Source organism: Cygnus olor, chromosome 23 (genome assembly GCF_009769625.2).
Source record: "Cygnus olor isolate bCygOlo1 chromosome 23, bCygOlo1.pri.v2, whole genome shotgun sequence".
Classification (NCBI taxonomy): Eukaryota; Metazoa; Chordata; class Aves; order Anseriformes; family Anatidae; genus Cygnus; species Cygnus olor.
In genome coordinates, this window is record NC_049191.1 from 27,501 (window position 1) to 36,466 (window position 8,966).

The window sequence follows — 8,966 nt, forward strand, 5'->3', positions numbered from 1 at the left end:
CTAACCCTAGGCTTAGGACTAGCACTAGGCCTAAAGCTAGGCCTAAAATTCCTAACCCTAAACCCTAAACCCTAACCCTACCCTAACCCTAACCCAAACCCTAACCCTAACCCTAACCCTAACCCTAACCCTAAACCTAGGCCTAGCCCTAAGCCCAAACCTACGTCTAGGCCTAAACGTAGGACTATGCCTAGGCCTACGCCTAACACTAGGCATAAACCTAGGCATAAAAAGACTAACCCTAAACCCTAAACCCTAACCCTAACCCTAACCCTAACCCTAACCCTAGGCCTAGACCGAGGCCTAGGCCTAAACCTACGTCTAGGCCTAAACGTAGGACTATGCCTAGGCCTAGGCCTAACACTAGGCATAAACCTAGGCATAAAAATCCTAACCCTAAACCATAAACCTTAACCCCAACCCAGACCGTAACCCTAACCCTAACCCTAACCCTAACCCTAACCCTAACCCTAGCCCTAACCCTAAACCTAACCCTAACCCTAACCCTAGGCCTAACCCTAGGCCTAGGCCTAACCCTAGGCTTAGGACTAGCACTAGGCCTAAAGCTAGGCCTAAATTCCTAACCCTAAACCCTAAACCCTAACCCTAACCCTAACCCTAACCCTAACCCTAACCCTAACCCTAACCCTAGGCCTAGGCCTAGGCCTAAACCTTCGTCTAGGCCTAAATGTAGGACTATGCCTAGGCCTAGTCCTGACACTAGGCATAAACCTAGGCCTAAAAATCCTAACCCTAAACCCTAAACCCTAACCCTAACCCTAACCCTAACCCTAACCCTAACCCTAGGCCTAAACCTAGGCCTAGGCCTAAACCTACATCTAGTCCTAACCGTAGCTCTAACCCTAGGCCTAGGCCTAACCCTAGGCATAAACCTAGGCCTAAAAATCCTAACCCTAAACCCTAAACCCTAACTCTAACCCTACCCCTAACCCTAACCCTAACCCTAACCCTAACCTTAGGCCAAGACCTAGACCTAGGCCTAGGCCTAAACCTATGTCTAGGCCTAAACGTAGGACTATGCCTAGGCCTAGGCCTAACACTACGCATAAACCTAGGCCTAAAAATCCTAACCCTAAACCCTAAACCCTAAACCCTAACCGTAACCCTAACCCTAACCCTAACCCTAGGCCTAGGCCTAGGCCTAGGCCTAAGCCTAAACCTACGTCTAGGCCTAACCGTAGGTCTAACCCTGGGCCTAGGCCTAACACTTGGCATAAACCTAGGCCTAAAAACCCTAACCTTAAACCCTAAACCCTAAGCCTAACCCAAACCCTAACCCTAACCCTAACCGTAACCCTAACCCTAACCCTAACCCTAACCCTAACCCTAACCCTAACCCTAGGCCTAACCCTAGGCCTAGGCCTAACCCTAGGCTTAGGACTAGCACTAGGCCTAAAGCTAGGCCTAAAATTCCTAACCCTAAACCCTAAACCCTAACCCTAACCCTAACCCTAACCCAAACCCTAACCCTAACCCTAACCCTAACCCTACGCCTAGGCCTAGGCCTAGGCCTAAACCTACGTCTAGGCCTAAACGTAGGACTATGCCTAGGCCTAGGCCTAACACTAGGCATAAACCTAGGCCTAAAAATCCTCACCCTAAACCCTAAACCCTAACCCTAACCTAACCCTAACCCTAGGCCTAACCCGAGGCCTAAGCCTAAACCTACGTCTAGGCCTAACCGTAGGTCTAACCCTAGGCCTAGGCCTAACACTAGGCATAAACCTAGGCCTAAAAATCCTAACCCTAAACCCTAAACCCTAACCCTAACCCTAACCCTAACCCTAACCCTAGGCCTAGGCCTAAGCCTAAACCTACGTCTAAGCCTAACCGTAGGTCTAACCCTAGGCCTAGGCCTAACACTAGGCGTAAACCTAGGCCTAAAAATCCTAACCTTAAACCCTAAACCCTAACCCTAACCCTAACCCTAACCCTAACCCTAACCCTAACCCTAACCCTAACCGTAACTCTAACCCTAACCCTAGGCCTAACCCTAGGCCTAGGCCTAACTTTAGGCTTAGGCCTAGCACTAGGCCTAAAGCTAGGCCTAAAATTCCTAACCCTAAACCCTAACCCTAACCCTAACCCTAACCCTAACCCTAGGCCTAGGCCTAGGCCTAGCCTAAACCTTCGTCTAGGCCTAAACGTAGGACTATGCCTAGGCCTAGGCCTAACACTTGGCATAAACCTAGGCCTAAAAATCCTAACCCTAAACCCTAAACCCTAACCCTAACCCTAACCCTAACCCTAGGCCTAGGCCTAGGCCTAGGCCTAAACCTACGTCTAGGCCTAACCGTAGGTCTAACCCTAGGCCTAGGCCTAACCCTAGGCATAAACCTAGGCCTAAAAATCCTAACCCTAAACCCTAAACCCTAAACCCTAACCCTAACCCTAACCCTATCCCTAAACCCTAAACCCTAACCCTAGGCCTAGGCCTAGGCCTAACTGGAGGCCTATGCCTAGATCTAGGCCTAACACTAGGCCTAAACCTAGTCCTAAAAATCCTACCCCTAAACCCTAACCGTAACCCTAACCCTAACTCTAACCGAACCCTAACCCTAACCCTAACCCTAATCCAATATGGCCTCCCGGAAGTTCAATGTCCAGGAACTACATCTCCCGGCATGCTCTGGGCACGCATCATTGTCTCCCGGAAGCCATGTGCCCGACAACTACATCTCCCGGCATGCTCTGTGAAACCAATATGGCCTCCCGGAAGCCCAGTGCCGGAAAACTACTTCTCCCGGCATGCTCTGGGAAACCAATATGGCCTCCTGGAAGTCCAGTGCCGGAAAACTACATCTCTCCGCATGCTCTGGGAAACCAACATGGCCTCCCGGAAGTCCAGTGCCGGAAAACTACATCTCCCGGCATGCTCTGTGAAACAAAGATGGCCTCCCGGAAGCCTAGTGCCGGAAAACTTTATCTCCCAGCATGCTCTGGGCAACCAATATGGCCTCCCAGAATCCCGGTGTTCGAGAACTACATCTCCCGGCATTCTCCTGGAAACCTATATGGCCTCCAGGAAGCCCTGTGTCGGAAAACTACTTCTCCCGGCATTCTCTGGGAAACCAATATGGCCTCCCGGAGGCCCATTGCCCGAGAACTACATCTCCCGGCATGCTCTGGGCACCCAACATGGCCTCCCGGAAGTCCAGTGCCCGAGAACTACCTCTCCCGGCATGCTCTGGGCACCCAACATGGCCTCCCTGAAGTCCTGTGCCGGAGAACTACACCTCCCTGTATTCCCCGGACTCCCAACATGGCAGCCCGCAGGCCCAGTGTTCTAGAACTACATTTCCCAGCATTCCCCGTATTCTCAACATGGCCACCCCATAAGCAGCTTCTGTAGAACTACACGTCCCACAATGCTCTGGGAAGCCAACATGGCCTCCCGGAAACCCAGTGCCCATGAACTACATTTCCCAGCACTCCCTGGAAAATTGAGCCTCGCTGTTTGCCATAGGACGCCATTATTGCACTCCTACATTTCCCCCCTTCTGTTTTGTATTTATGGTGGTTTCCCCTCAATTTTGGGTTTTCACCTCTCCATTCAGGGTTCTGCCCCACAATTTTGGGGGTCCCCCACCATCCTTTTTTGGCCTGCCCCCCCTAATATTAAGGTTCTTTCCCCCGATGTTGGGGTTCTCACCACATTTCTGGGGTTCCTTCCCATAATTTGGGGCTTTGCCCCCGAGTTTTGGGGCTTCCACCCCAATTTTGGGGGTCCCCCCCCAATTTTGGGGATTCCCTCCCAGTTTTGGGAGTCCGCACTCAATTTTGGAGTTTCACCCTCCTATTTAAGTGTTCTTCCCCCAGTTTTGGGGTTGCCTCCCACAGTTATTGGGTTCCATCCCCCCTAATTTGGGGCTTCGCCCCCCCCCCCAATTTTGAGCGGCGCGGAGCACACGGAACCTGCAAAGGAAGGCCCCGCGAGGCACTCGTGCGGAGCCAGGAACTGCCTATCCTAATTGGTCCCGTGCCACTTCCGGCTTGGAAGCCAAGCGGCAACGCGAAACTACATTTCCCGGCGTGCTGTGGAAACCAGCGTGGCCGAGCGGCAGCCCGGAGCCCGAAGGCCGCACCTCCCGGCACGCTGCGGGGCGAGCCCCTCCCCGCCGCCTCACCCTGCGGTCGCCCCAGCCGCCGCCCGCCCGCCTCCCCCGGGCCCGCCCAGCGGCCCCGCGCTGCGGTTCCACACCCGACCCCCTCACCGGGAGCTTCCCCTGCTCCAGCCGCTAAACCCAGGGAACATGGCCTCCCCGCCATCCTCCCCGCCCGCCCCTCCGGGCCCCCCCGTTCCTCCCCAAGCAGCCACTGCCTCCACCCAGACCAGCCCTGGCACACCCGCCCCGGGGAACAGGGCTCCCCCCCGCTGCCCTCTTCCCCCTCCTCCGCTGGTCCGAGCCTGCAGCCCCCCCCCCGCCGCAAGGCGGCCCCCCGCCCAGAGGGGTCGTCCACACCCATCACACACCCCCAGCCTGAGATTTGGGGTTAGAAATTAGAGGGCGATTGATTAAGAATGAATATGTACGCAACACTCATTGCTTAACATGTGCTACATTTGCGATGTACTGTGCCTGTGCTGCGCTTAGGCCTCCAGATACCAGGAGCCCCTCGGACCCCAAGAACCAGATCAAACCAACTTTATGGTTCAGACTGTGACCAAGGGCTCAGAGAGCATGCACAGGGAGATGAGGTGAAAAGTTCAACCCTGATGAAGACGTCTTACTTCATCCTCACGACCCTCAGCACCCACCACCAGAAGGCAAGCGCAGATGGGAAGAGTTTATGGAAATGACTTCTTGGCGCTAATTATAATACTAAGCGGGGACAGGGTATGCATATGTATAGGCATACTGGGAAACTTCATACATATGTAACTCTTTACTGGATATAACCAAAGCAAGTTGCTGCGTTAGGGGTGCACGACTATGGTGGGACTACCCCCCATGCTGCCCAGCGCTGAATAAACATACTTACTTTACAATCTTACTGATTGTGGAGTCCGTTTCCACGAATCAAGCCCAAGAGCGCAGGGTCAACCCCCCAGCTCCTGCCCCGTCCGCACCCACTCTGCTAAAGAAACTGCACCCACGGACACGGCAGCAGCCATTTACTGTGGCCACAAACAGTGACAGCAGTGCACGCCAGAAAGCAAACTCTTTATTAACTCATACGCAGGATGCCTGGGATGGAAGGAGGCTGCAGCGTGGCTCCCTGCCTGTGCTTTCTCCCCTTCCCCTGGGGGGCCCCAGGGTTCAGGTGTCAAGCAGTGTCCCTCCCTCCCGCTTTACTGCACAAACCTCCTCTTGACTGCAATGCATTTGGTGGAGCACCCTGCCAGTGGCAACTCACAAAGACAAATGCCAAAGCATTTTTGTTTGCTTGCCTTTTTTTTTTTTTTTAAAGTGCTCGGTGATCCAGTTGGAGCTATTTATTGGTTGTGCAGATTGGGTGCCTCACAGATATCACTCTGATTTTTCGGGTGTTTTCACATTCTTCTGGGCACAGTCTAGAAAATAATTACTAGCCAGAGTTAAAATTAAGCAAACGGTCAGACAAAACATTTTGTATCAAGAGCAAGGAATTCATTTCAAGAATAAGGAGTTTGCTGTAATCCTCAGAAAAGCCTGAGAAGAGCCACTGTCTTCTAAAAATGTAGGAACAAAGGGGACTATGAAAGGTGATATGGGGGCAGACAAGCTCAATACTGCTATGACGACTACTTTTCTGGTTTGCAGCTGTCACACTAATTCCAGATGTTAGCATTTGATTCCTGCAACTTCTGACTATTTCTTCTGTGGATCCATTCTTAGGTTTTCCTAGAAAACAACTAGAAAGATAAGATGGTTCAGGAAACAGGCCAGGACTCCTGTCCCAGAGCAGTCCAACCCTGCCATAAGACTATAGGCAGCTGGGGGAATCAAAAGTTAAAAATATACATGCAAACTTGTGTTCATTTCCCCTCACTTCCTTCATTTTTACTTTGTAATACTGCAGCTCTCTTAAGGAGGGCCACCTGAAAACTACCTGAATTCATCAGCAGGTTGTCAAAAACTTCCAAGCCGTTCCATTCAAATATTAATAATGTTTTTGACCACCTTATTTTCTTTCCGAGCAAAATAAAGAACAGTAATTTAGAAGCTGGCTTGCTGCCCTAAAAAGAGACAGCAACATTGAGAGGCAGCTGTTAGCAGTTCCTGAGATTTCAGAGAGGCCGTAAGCGAAGGGGTAGTGCTCAGGGGCTGCCGTTAAGCACGGGTGCAAACCTTTGAGTTCTTTGGCCAACAGTTCCGCATTTCCAACCACAAGAGTCCAAGAAGAGCCTTGCCTTTCCGTTTTTCAGAGAATCAATGCAATGCAAATATTCTCTGCCAGCTAATTTCTTGCTCTCTCCATTCTCCTTCACTGCCTGGCCTGTGACACTATATTTATGGCTGTTACACACCAGCAGTCCTATCAAGTATCAAGTGAGCTTGATATATTTTACCTTATCAGAATCTCCAAAAGCGGTAGAGTCACAGAGTTCAGAAGCACAAAACTCTGAGGGCAGTCGCAGCACCGACAGTAACCTGCACGTAATACTGATCAAACAGAAGTTGTTCTTATGACCGCGCTTTCTTCCTTGTCTGAAAATTTTTAACACAAATGAGACAATCTCTAACCCTGCATATATTCAACACTTGGTACGAGTCTTTTGTCTCAGTCGTAACTACATTTGAAAAACTGAGTCGGAAAACCAACTGTTTCAAAGATGAGGCTTGCAAGACATAAAGCTTTCCCATACTTTGCCACAGCCAGCGCTTACCTGGTGTTTGCTTTCTCTTGCTCTTCAATATGGGCCTAAGGCCTTTTTTATGAGCGAACTAGGGAGGCATCAACTAGATGTGTGCTATGTTGTACTGTTTACATAAGATTCAGAAGAAAACAGAGTGATTAAACACTGGTAAGCGTGAAGCCTCAGGAAAGCATTTTTTTATAAGAAAACAGAATTAAGTAAGTGTAACCATTGTTTTCATATATGTATGGTCTAGCCAGCATATGTGGTAGACTCATGCAACAGACGGGATCTCTGTGTGCTCTGAAATTTTGCTTTAAAGAAAATAAAATTTTAAAGGAGTATGTTTATAATACTTCGACTGTTTGGTCATGATTACAGCCTGTGTGACTAAGGCCTTGGCTCTAGTACAGCTGCCAGCATTTATGTAACATGCTGCTCTTCAGCCTGCTAAATACTTAGAATCTTAGATGTTCAAATTAAGTTTTTTCTAGGACCAGCTCATACCATCTACTTCACATTTGCTGCCTCACGGAAGTGCTAGGCTCAGCTACCTATTTGGAATCTCAGAACTGCAGTTGTGCCATCCTCTGTACATGACAACTGATGTGTGCGTGTGCATGTTTGTGTAGAGAAATGAAGGGTGGTTCAGATGTTTCAGCTTGTGCATCTGTAGTTCTGAAAGAGACACCTTTGCTAGCTGTACGTGAGATCACACCACTTAACTGCTGTTGCCAAGTCCAGTAAAGGTTTAAAACAAGGAATACTGACAAAGACCAGGAATTCCAACATTTCATCTGTTCTGGGTAAATCTGAACTGTAATCTTGAAACTGAATTTGTGGGTTGCTCTTTCATAGGACAGGATGCACCTTGACGGACTGAGGTGTGCTGGCAAGTGGTCTCCTCAAGTTCTTAACAGCCACAGGTTGGTGCTAGCAGGATAGAGGTGAAAAGTTGTACAGTAAGCACTCCCAGTCAGCATAAGCACTATGGTCAGTAGTGGTTGCACTGCACGTGGCAGCTGCCCCATCTCACTAACAGCAGTAGTACTTCCTGTATTATGCTTTTACAGCATATTCAATTTAATTCCCTGCTTTTAGATATGTAGCATTTTATATTTTATCTGTTTGGAAGTGCAGGGGCTAACTGCTCAAAAACCCCAGGGGTCCTAAGCAGCGGAGAACATAGTCCATCTAAGACCCCGATCACACTTCAAAACAACCTACTTTGTTAGAAAAAAACACACGATCTAAAAAAAAAAAAAAAAAAAAAAAAAGTTGAGTACATCTAGTTTTTCTTAACCACTGCTTTAACTTTGAAAATGTTGCCATTTTAGATACCTTTACTTTCCCCTTGGGCTAGAATTTCAGTACAACAGGTCAAACTGGAGTTATGATATAGTCCAAAAGTTGAGCCGATACTGTCTCTTAAATCCAGCTTGCACGTGGAGCACATTCCAGGAACAGGGACTCGTGGTTATAGTCCCATCTTCTCTGGAGACATACTAATTCCCACCAAATCCTTATCCAAACAATCCTTATTGGTTCAGAGAGAATAATCAGCTTGTGGTTTGCATCTCAGTGGGGAAGAGCTGTTCTTAAAACTGCAGCTGCGTATCCTATAAATAAAACTGATTAAATCTTAAATTCTATTTCTAGTCTCACTCACTCGTTTCCTTTTCAGAGGAAATACAAGCCTCTTCTCTCACTTTTAAGGTAGGGATGATGATTTAATTTTTCAAAGCCTGAGGGACTGGTGGATAAAGAAAATCATTGGCATCTGGAAACATTCATCTGCAGCACTATCATCTAACACCTCATCTGTAGCAGCTGAAATCTCCCACCCCCCCAGATACAAGGCACCATTTCTGACATGTTTTGGACATGTTAATAACATTGAGGACAACTACTCTCTTTTTAAGGCTTCAGTTTACATAAAGGAAAAATCATACTTTAAATAGAGCGATAAGGAACACTGCAGAGCACGTGTAGCTGAAGGAAACTTTTTCAGTCACTGAGAACTATACCCATAGCCAATGTCAAGAACTTTCTTCCCTTTTCTCTGATGAAAGTTCTTCTGGTGGGTGCTCCATTCTTAGCATTGGTGGTTCAATAAGTATACCTTTTGAGTGCCAAATAAAATACATTATCTGAATACAAACTG